Source organism: Hippopotamus amphibius, chromosome 12, assembly GCF_030028045.1.
Source record: "Hippopotamus amphibius kiboko isolate mHipAmp2 chromosome 12, mHipAmp2.hap2, whole genome shotgun sequence".
Taxonomy (NCBI): Eukaryota; Metazoa; Chordata; class Mammalia; order Artiodactyla; family Hippopotamidae; genus Hippopotamus; species Hippopotamus amphibius.
The window spans coordinates 99,627,450-99,642,727 of record NC_080197.1 but is presented as its reverse complement, the minus strand read 5'-3'; the positions used below and the strand labels follow the sequence as shown (position 1 = coordinate 99,642,727).

Below are 15,278 nucleotides of genomic sequence, written 5' to 3'. Positions count from 1 at the left end.
AAAGCTGTTCCACTCAAAGTTATGGTTTATTTCAGCAGAAGGATGCAGATTAAAATCAGCGCATGAAAAAGACACATGATGCAGAGTCCAGGAAGGTTCCAAATGCTGAGCTTCTGGTGACATTTGCTCATAGTGACTTGTTTACTTGTGATATTATTATTATTAGCTCATATTTGTTGACAGTCTATCTTCAGTTCTTTGAGGCTAGGGTTGAGGTATGTTCCACCAGAGTTTGCTTCTCTCAGGTGCCTGGGAGCTTTATCAACTTGGATCTACTCTTTTAAAAAGTTCAGTTTATATACTCATATAAGTTAATAAGCCAATAAAGGAGATAAAATTGAATCATAAAAATGCTTAATTAAAAGATGTCCAAAAGGGGAAGATGAACAGATTGGACAAATAGAAAACAAAAAGCAAGATGGTTGATTTTAATCCAACAATATCAATAATCACATTAAATGCAAATGACCTAAACACTACATTTAAAAGGTGGAAATTATTAGATTTCATTTAAAAGCAAGACCTGGTTAGGTGCCATCTACAAGAAATCCACTTTAATTATATTTAAAGACACAGACTAAGAGTACAGGGATGGGAGAAGTTATGCTATGCATACACTAATCAGAAGAAAGCAGGAGTTACTGTATTAATATTAGACAAAGTAGGTTTCAAATAAGGATATTACCATGGATATAGAGGGCTATTTCATGATGAAAAGAGGATCAGTTCTTCAAGAGGACTAACAATTGCAAATATTTATGCATTTAGTAACAACTTCAAAATACATAAAGCAAAAGTAATAAAACTGAAAGGAAAAATAGAGAATCCACCGGTATAGTTGAGTATTTCAGCACTACTCTCTCAATAACTGATAGAATAATTAGACAAAAAAATCAGTAAATAACTTGCCTAGTTGACATTTATAGAACACTCCACCCAACAACATCATGATAAATATTCTTTTCTAGTGTTCATATAATGTTTACATAGGCCATATTCTGGGCCATAAAAGTAGTTTCAATAAATATATGATTTAAATTATACAAAATATGTTCTTTCATTATAAAGGGAGTAAGTTTGACACCAGTAATAGAAAAATATACAGCAAATTCCCAAATACTTGGAAATTAAACACACTGAATTAGATATAGTTCAAAGAAGAACCAGAGAAATTAGAAAATACTTTTTAAAGAATGAAAATGAGAACATGACATAGCAAAATTTGTGGGATGCAGTACTTAAAAGGAAATTTATAGCATTAAATGCTTATATTAGAAAGTAAAAAGATGAAATCACTGACCTTGAGGCAGGAGATAGATGGGCTCCAGGCTAGACATTTATAACTGGCCTACTGTTCACACTTCCTGGGGCAAGAAGAAGATGGGCTCCAGCCTGGACACTCAGTACTAGTCCCCTGTTTACATTTCCTGAGTCAAGAGACAAATGGGCTCCGGACTACCTATTTATGACTGGCCTCCTGTATACATTTCAAGATCTGCACTTCGATATAAGAAACAACAACAGGAATAGGGTAGATAACCGGACATTGGACACTTTTAAGACAGGGACAGAGCGGGGCTGAGCCCTGTTAAAAGATCAAGAGGTCATACATTTCCCATCCTTGGGGCAAGGGAGGCACTACACATGTGCAAAAGGCCTCATGGGGCAGGGGAAGCCAGACCATAGTAAGTCTTGCTATCTTCCTCCCAGACATGTTTGCAATGAAATCTGTCTTGACTGAGGGGTGTGTTTGCACCCAGGGGAGGGTCCTGAGACAAATTAGCAGTGGGGTAAAAACAATATGATTGGCCAAGAAGAAGACAAAGACCTGGAAGACTGCCCCCTTATAAAGGATTTAAACTTCCCAAAGTCATGACTCTTAAAACTCCCTCGCTGCGTTCGCCAGTGTCTTTCTGCATGTACTCTGCTTTCCTAATAAACACTTTTGTTTTCTTCTATACCTTCCGTCTCCTTGTCAGATTCCTCCTTTCAGGGTGGACAAAGGACTGGGGACTTAGGTTATAGCCGCTGGCCCCGTGGTCTAGCGGTTAAGATCCTGGTTTCCATCCAGGCCACCTGGCTTGAATTCCTGATCAGGGAACTAAGGTCTGGCTTACAGCTGCTGCTTATTGCAAGCCACTGCTCACTGCTGCCTGTGTCCAAAATCAACCTAAGCTTCCCCTTTAAGAACATTAGAAAAGCAAACTTAACTCCAAGTAAGCAGAGGAAAGGAAATTGTAAAGATCATAGCAAAAAATCAGAAAACAAATAGAGAATATCAGTGAATTCAAAAGCGGTTTCTTTAAAACAATTAACAAAATTGATAAAATTTTAGCCAGATTTAGAAAAGGAAGAGAGAGCACATTACCGATTTCACAAATGAGAGATGGGACATTACTGATGTTTCTGTAGCCATTATAAAGATGATAATGAATACCACAAATCATTCTATGCCAGTAAATTTGACAGTTTAGATTAAATGGACAAGTTTTTTAAAGGACAGAAATTGCTAAAGCTCAATCAAAAAGAAACAGATAACCTGATACCTATTAGAAAAATTGAATTGTAGTTTAAAACTTTTCCACAAAGGAAACTCGGGGCACAGAGGGCTTCACTGCTGAAGTCTACCAAGAATTTAAGGAAGAATTTCTACATAAAGTTTTGAAAAACTCAGAGGAGGAGGGAATACTTCCCAACTCATGTTACGAGCCCAGCCTCACCCAGATACCAAAACCAAAGACATGGAAGACCACAGATCAATATCCATTATGAACATAGATGCAAAATGTTAGTATATTGAAGCCAGCAATTTATAAAAATGACAATACAATATGACCAAGTAGGGTTTATCCCAGCAATTAAAGGTTGGTTTAGCATTCAAAATTCAAGAGATGTCATTCACTGTATTAATAGACTAAAAAAGAAAATAACACGTGCTTATCTCAGAAGAGCAAAAGCATTTGAGAAAATTCAACTTCCATTTGCCTTAAAAATTCAACAAATTAGAAGGGAACTTCCTCAATATGATAAAAGGCATCTTTGAAAAACCTTCACTTAATACTTACCTTAATGATGAAATACTGAATTCTTTGCTCCTAAGAACAAGAACAAGGTATGAATGTTTGCTTTCACCACATCTTTTCAACATAGTACTGATGATTCTTGCCAGTGCAATAAAACTGTTTTCCCACTGCAGAGGACATCATCATGTATATAGGAAATCATAAGGATTTAGGATGGTTGTAGGATACCAAGTCAGTATATGAAAACTGTATCTTTATATACTTGGAAGAGCAATCTGAATTGAAGTGGATGAAACATACCATTTACATATAACATAAAAATATGAAATTCTTAGGGCTAAATTTGACAAGACACATGATAGCTGTATGTTGAAAAATACAAAACATTGCTTATGGGTCAAAAGACTCAATACTGTTAAGATTTAAGTTCTTCCCAGATCTGCAGATTCAACACAATCCCAATCAATTGATAGGCTGACTCTAAAATTTATCTGGAAACACAAAGGGTCTAGAACAGACAAAACAAATTTGAAAATAAAGATCCAAATTGGAGGACTTTTACTACCTGATTTCAAGGCTTATTATAAAAGCTTAGTAATTAAGATAGTGTGATATCGACGTGAGAGTAAACATATAGATCAATGGAAGAATATGGAAGTCCAGAAGTAGATGCACACATTTATGGGCAATTGAGTTTTGATAGTTCCCAAAGCATTTCAGTGGGGAAAGGGCATGTTTTTATTTAGCAGTCCTTAAATAACTGGATAACCATTATAAAGGAGGAAAAATCTTTTTTCCTTCTGCTTTTCTAGGTTCTCAGCTGGTTCTCTTTTAACAAAAGACATTAACAAGAAAAAAATACGTTCATTAACATATGTATCTCATATATACATGGGAGAAGCTCTTGGATGAGTAAGTCAAAGGTTCAGTTAGAACTTAGGTTTATATAGCTTAACAAAGGAACAATAAATTTTTACAGATGTGACAAGACAAAGGAAAAGGACCTTGAGTCTCTAGGGGTGGCAAATTGTGGGAAAGCAAATACTAGTTAGTGAAGATTGTTTTGTAGAGTCCTCTGGTGCCATCTCCAGGCTGCTAAGCGTTGTCTCCTGTAATTAACTTTGTCTTTCATGGTAGACAGAGGAGGAGGACACCTTTGTAACTCCTGATTTTAGGCAAATACAGGGAGGGCAGAGAGCTTTTCTTGCATCTGTTTTTCACTTGCCTTCTTCTCAAAGTAATCCTTAGAAGTGGTGTTTTGGGGGGTGGCAAATTCTGCTGCCCTTCACCACATTTAAAAAAAAAAACACACATACAAAAAACTCTAACCTTATTTGACACCATCAAAAAAATTAACTCAAAATGGATCATTGACCTATATGTAAAAGCTAAAACTATTAAATTCTAGAAGATAACATCTGAGAAAATCATTGTTAATATAGATCAGGCAAAGGTTTCATAAGATGAACACAAAGTATTAAAAAGTTTGATAAGTTTTATTTCATCAAAATAAAACTTCTCTTTTAAAGACAGTGGTAAAGAAAATGAAAAGACAAGACACGAATGGCAGAAAATATAAGTGTAAGAAAGTACTTGTCTGTGGCCATACCACCCGCCTGATCTCATCTATAAGAAAGTACCTGTATGTATAATACATGAAGAGCTCTCATAATTCAATAATGAGACAACCCATTTAAAAACCAGGCAAAAGACACAAACACTTTGCCATAGAAGATGTGGGGTTGGCAAATAAGCCCAGGAAAAGACGTTCAACATTAGTCATTAGGGAAATGCAAATTAAAATCACAGGATACCACTACACAACTATTATTAGCATGACTAATCTTAAAAAAGTATGACTGTGTCAAATGTTGGTGAGGATGGGGAGCAACTGGAACTCTTATATGTTACTGATAGGAATGTAAGGTGGTATAACCACTTTGAAATAGTTGGACTTTAAAAAAAAGAAGTAAATTTACATTTATCATAATGACACAGCCATTCCACCTCTGAAATGAGTCCTTATGTCTGCATCAAGACTTGTACATGAGGGACTTCCCTGGTGGTGCAGTGGTTAAGTATCTGCCTGCCAGTGCAGGGGACACGGGTTTGATCCCTGGTCTGGGAAGATCCCACATGCCACAGAGCAACTAAGTCTGTATGATGCAACTACTGAGCCTGCGCTCTAGAGTCTGTGAGCCACTACTACTGAGTCTGCATGCCTAGCCTGTGCTCTGCAACAAGAGAAGCCACCGTAATGAGAAGCCGCCACACCATGACAAAGAGTAGCCCCGGCTTGCTGCAACTAGAGAAAGCCCGAGTACAGCACTGAAGACCCAACATGGCCAAAAATAAATATTAAAAAAAATAAAATAAAAAGACTTGCACATATAGCAGCTCTGTTTGTAATAGTTAAAGTTGGAACTAAATCAGATAGTACTCACCAGATAAGTAGATAAACAAATTTTGGTTTATTTATAAAATGGGGTACAGCTCAGCGATAAAAATGAACACTCTGTTGAGACACCAGTACATGGTGTTGTAAAACTGTTCATTAGGAGATTGGTTCAAGATGGCAGAGTAGAAGGACACATGCTCACTGTCTACTGTGAGAGCACTAGAATCACAACTAAGTGCTGAACAATCATCTACAGGAATACACTGGAACACACCAAGAAAAGACACCCCACATCCAGAGACAAAGAAGAAGCCGCAATGAGACAATAGGAGAGGCACAGTTACAATAAAATCAAATCGTGTAAACTCAGGGTGGACAACTCACGAACTGGAGAACAGTTATACCACAGAAGTCCACCCACTGGAGTGAGGGTTCTGAGTCCCATATCAGGCTTCCCAACCTGGGGGTCCAGCAACAGGAGAAGGAATCCCCAGTGAATCAGACTGTGAAGACAATTGGGATTTCATTGCAAGACTTCCACAGGATTGGGGGAAACAGAGACTCCAGTCTTGGAGGGCACACAAAAAGTAATGTGCGCACCAGGACCCGAGGGAAGGAGCAGTGACCCCATAGAAGACTAAATCAGACCTACCCGCTGGTGTTGGAGGGTTGCCTGCAGAGGCAGGGGGCAGCTGTTGCTCACCATGGGGACAAGGACGCTGGCATGGGGTGTTCTGGGAAGTGCTCATTGGCATGAGCCCTCCTGGAGTCCACCATTAGCCCTGCCAAAGAGCCTATAAGCTCCAGTGCTGGGTTGCTTCAAGCCAAACAGCAAAGAGGGTGGGAGCTCAGCTCCACCCATCAGCAGGCAAGTGGATTAGTTTACTGAATTCTGCCCACCAGAGCCATACCAAGCTCTACCTACCACCAGTCCCTCCCATCAGGAAGCATACACAAGCCTCTTAGATAGCCTTATCCACCAGAGAGCAGACAGCAGTAGCAAGAAGAACTATACTCCTGCAGCCTGTGGAACGAAAACCACAGCCACAGAAAAATAGAGAAAATGAAAAGACAGAGAACTTTGTACCAGATGAAGGAACAAGATAAAACCCCAGAAAAACAACTAAATGAAGAGGAGATAGGCAACCTTCCAGAAAAAGAATTTAGAATAATGATAGTGAAGATGATCCAGGACTTCGAAAAAAGAATGGATGCAAAGATGGAAAAGATGAAAGAAGAGTTTAACAAAGGCCTAGAGGAATTAAAGAACAAACAGAGGTAAGCAATACAATAACTGAAATAAAAAATACACTAGAAGGAACCAACAGCAGAATAACTGAGACAGAAGAACGGATAAATGACCTGGAAGACAGAATGGTGGAAATCACTGATGTGGAAGAGAAGAAAGAAACAAGAATGAAAAGAACTGAAGACAGCCTAAGAGACCTCTGGGACAATGTTAAACACACCAACATTCACATTATAGGGGTCCCAGAAGGAGAAGAGAGAGAGAAAGGACCCGAGAAAATATTGGAAGAGATTAGAGTCGAAAACTTCCCGAACATGGGAAAGGAAATAGCCACCCAAGTCCAGGAAAAGCAGAGAGTCTCAGGCAGGATAAACCCAAGGAGAAACATGCCAAGACACATAGTAGTCAAATTGACAAAAGTTAAAGACAGAAAAGTTATTAAAAGCAACAAGGGGAAAACGACAAATAACATACAAGGGAACTCCCATAAGATTAACAGCTGATTTCTCAGCAGAAATTCTGCAAGCCAGAAGGGAGTGGCACGATATATTTAAAGTGATGAAAGGGAAGAAGCTACAGCCAAGAATACTCTACCCAGCAAAGATCTCATTCAGATTCCAAGGAGAAGTCAAAAGCTTTAGAGACAAGCAACAGCTAACAGAATTCAGCACCACCAAAGTAGCCCTACAACAAATGCGAAAGGAACTTCTCTAATTGGGAAACACAAGAGAAGAAAAAGACCTACAAAAACAAACCCAAACAATTATGAAAATGGTAATAGGAACATAATATCAATAATTACCTTGAATGTAAATGGACTGAATGTGCCAACCAAAAGACACAGATTGGCTGAATTGTTACAGAAACAAGACCCATATATATGCTGTCTCCAAGAGACTGATTTCAGACCTAGGAACACATACAGACTGAAAGTGAGGGGATGGAAAAAGATATTCCATGCAAATGGAAATCAAAAGAAAGCTGGGGTAGCAATACTCATATCAGATAGACTTTATTTTTTAATTAAATTTATTTATTTGATTATTTATGGGCTGCATTGGGTCTTCGTTGCTGCACACAGGCGTTCTCTAGTTGCAGTGAGCAGGGGCTGCTCTTTGTGGTGCGCGGGCTTCTCATTTTGGTGGCTTCTCCTGTTGCAGAGCATGGGCTCTAGGTGCATGGGCTTCAGTAGTTGCAGCACATGGGCTCAATACTTGTGGCTCATGGGCTCTAGAGCACAGGCTCAATAGTTGTGGCATGTGGGCTTAGTTGTTCCATGACATGCAGGATCTTCCTGGAGCAGGGATCAAACCCATGTCCCCTGCATTGGCCACCTAGGAAGTCCCTAAAATAGACTTTAAAATAAAGAATGTTGCAAGAGACGAGAAAGGACACTACATAATGATCAAGGGGTTAATCCAAGAAGAGATAACAATTATAAATATATATGCACCCATTATAGGAGCACCTCAATACATAAGGCAAATGCTAACAACTATGAAAGAGGAAATCGACAATAACACAATAATAGTGGGGGACTTGAACACCCCACTCACACCAATGGACAGATGATCCAGACAGAAAATTAATAAGAAACACAAGCTTTAAATGACACAATAGACCAGATAGATTAATTGATATTTATTGGACATTCCATCCGAAAAACAGCAGATTACACTTTCTTCTCAAGTGTATGCAGAACATTCTCCAGGATAGATCACATCTTGGGTCATAAACCAAGCTTTGGTAAATTTAAGAAAATCGAAGTTGTATCAAGCATCTTTTCTGACCACAATGCTATGAGATTAGAAATCAATTACAGGAAAAAAAACCTGTAAAAACCAAAAAGACATGGAGGTTAAACAATACACTACTTTAAATAACCAAGAGATCACTGAAGAAATCAGAGGAAATCCAAAAATATCTAGACACACATGACAAAGAAACATAATAATCCAAAACCTATGGGATGCAGCAAAAGCAGTTCTAAGAGGGAAGTTTATAGCAATACAATCCTACCTCAAGAAACAAGAAAAATTCCAAATAAACAATCTAACCTTACACCTAAAGAAACTAGAGAAAGAAGAGCAAACAAAACCCAAAGTAAGTAGATGGAGAGAAATCATAAAGATCAGAGCAGAAATAAATGAAATAGAAACAAAGAAAACAATAGCAAAAAGCAATAAAACTAAAAGCTGGTTCTTTGAGAAGATTAACAAAATCGATAAACCTCTAGCGAGACTCATCAAGAAAAAGAGGGAGAGGACTCAAATCAATAAAATTACAAATGAAACAGGAGAAGTTACAACAGACACCGCAGAAATAAAAAGCACCATAAGAGACTACTACAAGTAACTCTGTGCCAATAAAGTGGACAACCTGAAAGAAATGGACAAATTCTTAGAAAGATGTAACCTTCCAAGACTGAATGAGGAGGAATTAGAAAATATGAACAGACCAATCACAAGTAATGAAATTGAAACTGTGATTAAAAATCTTCCAACAAACAAAAGTCCAAGACCAGATGGCTTCACAGGTGAATTTTATCAAACATTTAGAGAAGAGCTAACACCCGGCCTTCACAAACTCTTCCAAAAAATTGCAGAGGAAGGAACACTCCCAAACTCATCCTATGAGGCCATCATCACCCTGATACCAAAACCAGACAAAGATACTACAAAAAAAGAAAATTACAGACCAATATCACTGATGAATTTAGATGCAAAAACCCTCAACAAAATACTAGCAGAGTCGCAACAACACATTAAAAGTATCATATTACCATGATCAAGTGGAATTTATCCCAGGGATGCAAGGATTCGTCAGTATACGCAAATCAATGTGATACACCATATGAAGAAATTGAAGAATAAAACCCAAATGATCATCTCAATAGATACAGAAAAAGCTTTTTTTTAATTAATTAATTAATTAATTGATTTTATTATTTATTTTATTGGCTGTGTTGGGTCTTTTTTTTTTTTTTTTTTGCTGTGCGCGGGCTTTCTTTTAGTTGTGGTGAGTGGAGGCTACTCTTCGTTATGGTGCACCAGCTCCTCATTGCTGTGGCTTCTCTTGTTGCGGAGCGTGGGCTGTAGGCACGTGGGCTTCAGTAATTGCAGCACATGGGCTCAGTAGTTGTGGCTCAAGGGCTCTAAAGCTCAGGCTCAATAGTAATGGTGCACGGGCTTAGTGGCTCCGCAGCATGTGAGATCTTCCTGGAGCAGGGATCAAACCCATGTCTCCTGCATTGGCAGGCGGATTCTTAACCACTGCGCCACCTAGGAAGCCCCAGAAAAAGCTTTTGACAAAATTCAACACGCATTTGTGATAAAAACTCTCCAGAAGGTGGGCATAGAGGGAGCCTACCTGCACATAATAAAGGCCACATAAAGCAAACCCACAGCAGACATCATTCTCAATGGTGAAACACTGAAAGCATTCCCTCTAAGATCAGGAACAAGACAAGGATGTCCACTCTCTCCACTACTACTCAACATAGTTTTGGAAGTCCTTGCCATATCAATCAGAGAAGAAAAAGAAATAAAAGGAATCCAAATTGGAAAAGAAGAAAAACTGTCACTGTTTGCAGATGACATGATACTATACATAGAAAATCCTAAAGATGCCACCAGAAAACTACTTGAGCTAATCAATGAATTTGGTAAAGTTGCAGGATACAAAATTAACATACAGTAATCTCTTGCATTCCTACACACTAACAATGAAAGATCAGAAAGGGAAATTAAGGAAACAATCCCATTCACCATTGCAACAAAAAGAATAAAATACCTAGGAATAAACCTAACTAAGGAGGTAAAAGGCCTGTACTCAGAAAAGTATAAGACACTGATGAAAGAAATCAAAGATGACACAAACAGATGGAGAGATATACCATGTTTTTGGATTGGAAGAATCAACATTGTGAAAATGTCTATACTACCCAAAGCAATGTACAGATTCAGTGCAATCCCTATCAAATTACCAGTGGCATTTTTTACGGAACTAGAACAAAAAATCCTAAAATTTGTATGGAGACACAAATGACCCTGAATAGCCAAAGTAATCCTGAGGGAAAAAAACGGAGCTGGAGGAGTCAGGCTCCCTGACCTCAGACTATATTACAAAGCTACAGTAATCAAGACAATATGGTACTGGTACAAAAACAAAAATATAGATCAGTGGAACAGGATAGAAAGCCCAGAGAAAAACTATGGTCAACTAATCTATGACAGTGGAGGCAAGGATACACAATGGAGAAAAGACAGCCTCTTCAGTAAGTGGTGCTGGGAAAACCTGACAGCTACATGTAAAAGAATGAAATTAGAACCCTCCCTAACACCATACACAAAAATAAACTCCAAATGGATTAAAGACCTAAATGTAAGGCCGGACACTATAAGACTCTTAGAGGAAAACATAGGAAGATCACTGTTTGACATAAATCACAGCAAAATCTTTTTGGATCCACCTCCTAAAGGAAATAAAAAACAAAAACAAGTGAGACCTAATGAAACTTAAAAGCTTTTGAACAGCAAAGGAAATTATAAACAAGACAAAAAGACAACCATCAGAATGGGAGAAAATATTTGCAAACAAATCAACAAAGGATCAATCTCCAAAATATATAAACAGTTCATGCTGCTCAATATATATATACATATATATAAAAAAACCCAATCAAAAAGTGGGCAGAAAATCTAAGTAGGCATTTCTGCAAAGAAGACATACACATGGCCAAGAGGCGCATGAAAAGCTGCTCAACATCACTAATTATTAGAGAAATGCAAATCAAAACTACAATGAGGTATCACCTCACACCAATTAGAATGGGCGTCATCAGAAAATCTACAAACAGTAAATGCTGGAGAGGGTGTAGAGAAAAAGGAACCCTCTTGCACTGTTGGTGGGAATGTAAATTGGTACAGCCACTATGGAGAACAGTATGTAGGTTCCTTGAAAAACTAAAATGGAATTACCATATGACCCAGCAATCCCACTGCTGGGCATATACCCAGAGAACACCATAGTTCAAAAAGACACATGCAGGGACTTCCCTGGTGGCGCAGTGGTTGAGAATATGCCTGCCAATGCTGCGGACACAGGTTTGATGCCTGGCCCGGGAAGATCCCACATGCTGTGGAGCAGCTAAGCCCGTGTACCACAACTGCTGAGCCTGCACTCTAGAGCCCATGAGCCACAGCTGCTGAGCCCACGTGACACAACTCTTGGAGCCCATGCGCCTAGACTCTGTACTCCACAACAAGAGAAGCCACCACAATGAGAAGCCCACGCACCACAACAGAGAGTAGCTCCTGCTTGTTGCAACTAGAGAAAAGCCCTCATGCAGCAACGAAGACCCAACACAGCCAATAAAGAAATAAATTTATATATTAAAAAAAAAAAAGACATGCACCCCAATGTGCATTGCAGCACTATTTAGAATAGCCAGGTCATGGAAGCAACCTAAGTGTCCATCAACAGATAAATGGATAAAGAAGATGTGGTACATATATACAATGGAATATTACTCAGCCATAAAAAGGAATGAAATTGGGACATTTGTAGAGACATGGATGGACCTACAGACTGTCATACAGAGTGAAGTAAGTCAGAAAGAGAAAAACAAATATCGTATATTTACGCATACGTGCAGAATTTAGAAAAATGATATAGATTAACTGGTTTGACGCATATATGCAGAATCTAGAAAAATGATATAGATTAACTGGTTTGCAGGCAGAAGTAGAGACACAGATGTAGAGAACAAACGTATAGACACCAAAGGGGGAGAAATGGGGGGGGGTGGATTGGGGTGGGATGAATTGGGAGATTGGGATTGCCATATATACATTACTAATAAGAAAAAAAATCAAATTGTACACTTTACATATATGCAGTTGGGCTTCCTAGGTGGCGCAGTGGTTAAGAATCTGCCTGCCAATGCAGTGGACATGGGTTCGAGCCCTGCTCTGGGAAGATCCCACATGCTGCGAAACCACTAAGCCTGTGTGCCACAACTGTTGAGCCTGTGCTTTAGAGCCTGTGAGCCACAACTATTGGGCCCATGTGCCGCAACTACTGAAGCCCACGCGCCTAGAGCCCATGCTCTGCAACAGGAGAAGCCACCACAATGAGAAGCCTGTGCACCGCAACAAAGAGTAGCCCCCACTCGCCGCAGCTAGAGAAAGCCCTCGCCCAGCAATGAAGACCCAACACAGCCAATAAATAAATAAATAAATAAATAAATAAATAAATTTATTTAAAAAATAATAAATATATGCAGTTTATTGTATGTCTGTTATATCTCAATAAAAGTCCTTAAAAAGTAAAGTTAAAAAAAAGCTTCATTAAAAAAATTTTTGAGGGGGACTTTCCCTGGTGGCACAGTGGTTAAGAATCTGCCTGGCAATGCAGGGGACATGGGTTGAATACCTGGTCCAGGAGAATCTCACATGCCGTGGAGCAACTGGGCCCATGCACCACAACTACTGAAGCCCATGCACTTTAGGGCCCACATGCCACAGCTACTTTGCCTGCATGCTACAACTACTGAAGCACGAGTGCCTAGAGCCTGTGCTCTGCAACAAGAGAAGCCACCGCAATGAGAAGCCCATGCACCGCAATGAAGAGTAGCTCCTACTCGCCACAACTAGAGAAAGCCCACATACAGCAGCAAAGACCCAGCACAGCTAAAAAAAAAAAAAAAAAATTTTTTTTTTTTGACAGTCTGTTAGACATGACATAGTAGTTCTTTGTCTTGCTTCATTTTCCTAATTACTAGTAGAAAATGAGCTTATTTTCTTTTATTATTGGCCTTTTCGGTTTCTACTTTTGAGCCTTTGCCAACTTTTCTATTGAGCTTTTTTCTTTCTGTATATACTATTTGCCGTATACATATGTTAATTTTTTTCCAATCTATAGTTTATCTTTCAACTGTTTATGATTTTTTGATTGTAAAGAAGTTTAAATTTTACATTCATCAAATATTGCAACATTTTTTCTTCTGTTGTGCTTCAGGTTCTTATTTAAGAAATCCGTCTTTTGCTGGGGTGGTAAAGATTCTTGTATATTTGTTTCTAAATGTTTTAAGGATTTGCTTTTCATATGTAGGTTTTTAAATCCACCTGTAATTCATATTTGTATGTGGCATGACTAGGACTGATTTTTTTTCCTATATGGATAACTAGTCGCTCCAAACTATTTGTTATTAATTTTGCTTCCTCTAATATAATCCAAGTTTTTTGATATATGTAGTTCTCTTCCAGGATCTCTGTTCTTTTCCATTGGTTTGCTCTGTTTACACGTCTTCATTACTATATATGAAGCCTGTACCTAGTCAGGCAGATTTTTGTACCTTGTTGATCTTATTCAAACTGCATTGATGTTTTTGTTGGCATTGCACTGAATTTATAGGTTAACGTGGAGAGAACTGGCTTCTTTGCAATACTGAGTCTTTCCAGCCAGAGGTATAGTCTCTATTAGTACATTTGTTTGGGTTTTTTATTATCCTTTGATAATAATGTTTTATAACTTTTTCTAAATATCTTTTTTTTTGTTATAGATCTGTCCTCATGCAGTGTTGGTTGTTATTGTGTGTGTGTGTTCTCTTTTTCTGTTGTTGTTAGAATATAGATACATTGTTAAATTTTGATGCATTGATCTTCATTTCAGCTGAGCTCTTTTAAAGGCTAAATGGTTAGTGCTTAGATTTTCTTGGATTGTACAGTCACATTGCTAACTTTAGAGAAATTTTGACTTTCTAATTCTTATACCTCTTGTTTCTTTTTTTTAAAGATTTTTTTGATGTGGACCATTTTTAAAGTCTTTATTAAATTTGTTACAATATTGCTTCTGTTTTATGTTTTGGTTTTGGGCTGTGAGGCATGTGGGATCTTAGCTCCCCCCACCAGGGCCAGGGATCAAACCCCCACCCGGTGCATTGGAAGGCGAAGTCTTAACCCCTGGACCTCCAGGGAAGTCCCTCTTGTTTCTTTTTTGTGTCTTACTGCTGTTGTTTAAGCCCCTCCCATGTAATTTTGAAGAGAGACAGTGAGCTTCCTTATATCATTCCTGACACTAATGGATGTTCTTCTTTCCTGTTAAATTCAGTAGTAATAATACTAGCTGCAACTTATTAAGTTGCACACTTGGTGCCAGGTACTGTGCCAGCGATTTGTTTCTAATTTTTGTAATGTCTTGCAAAGCAAGGTACAGTTATCTTTATTTTTATAGATAGGTTCAAAGAAGTAGTCTGCCAGTTACATTACTAGTGACTAGAAAGCCTGCAGATCAGTCACTGTAGTCCTTGTGCTTTACCTCAAGGAAAACCACTCAGTAAGAAGTAGAAAAAAGTCTTGCTAAAATGAAATAGGTACTGACATTTTCTTTATCTATGAATTCTCTGCCTGCTCTGTGCTGTAGGAGCAGCACAGATGTGCCCCCTTGATACTCAGCATCCATAGACCTTACTTATTGCTTCCTTTTATGTCCTGTTGATATGAATGAACATTACTGATTTTTAGTCTTAATTATGACTTAATTCAGAATGTCTTATTCATTACATAAGCAGGTTTTACTGTAGAATTACCAACAACTTCCTGTTCTA

The 15,278-nt window shown here is 38.4% G+C and overlaps 1 protein-coding gene across 22 annotated transcripts in view; it reads left to right on the top strand.

The window, feature by feature from the left end:
- The window catches only part of R3HDM2 (R3H domain containing 2), a 160,706-nt gene that overhangs the window by 71,883 nt on the left and 73,545 nt on the right, over positions 1-15,278 (top strand). The window lies entirely within an intron of this gene.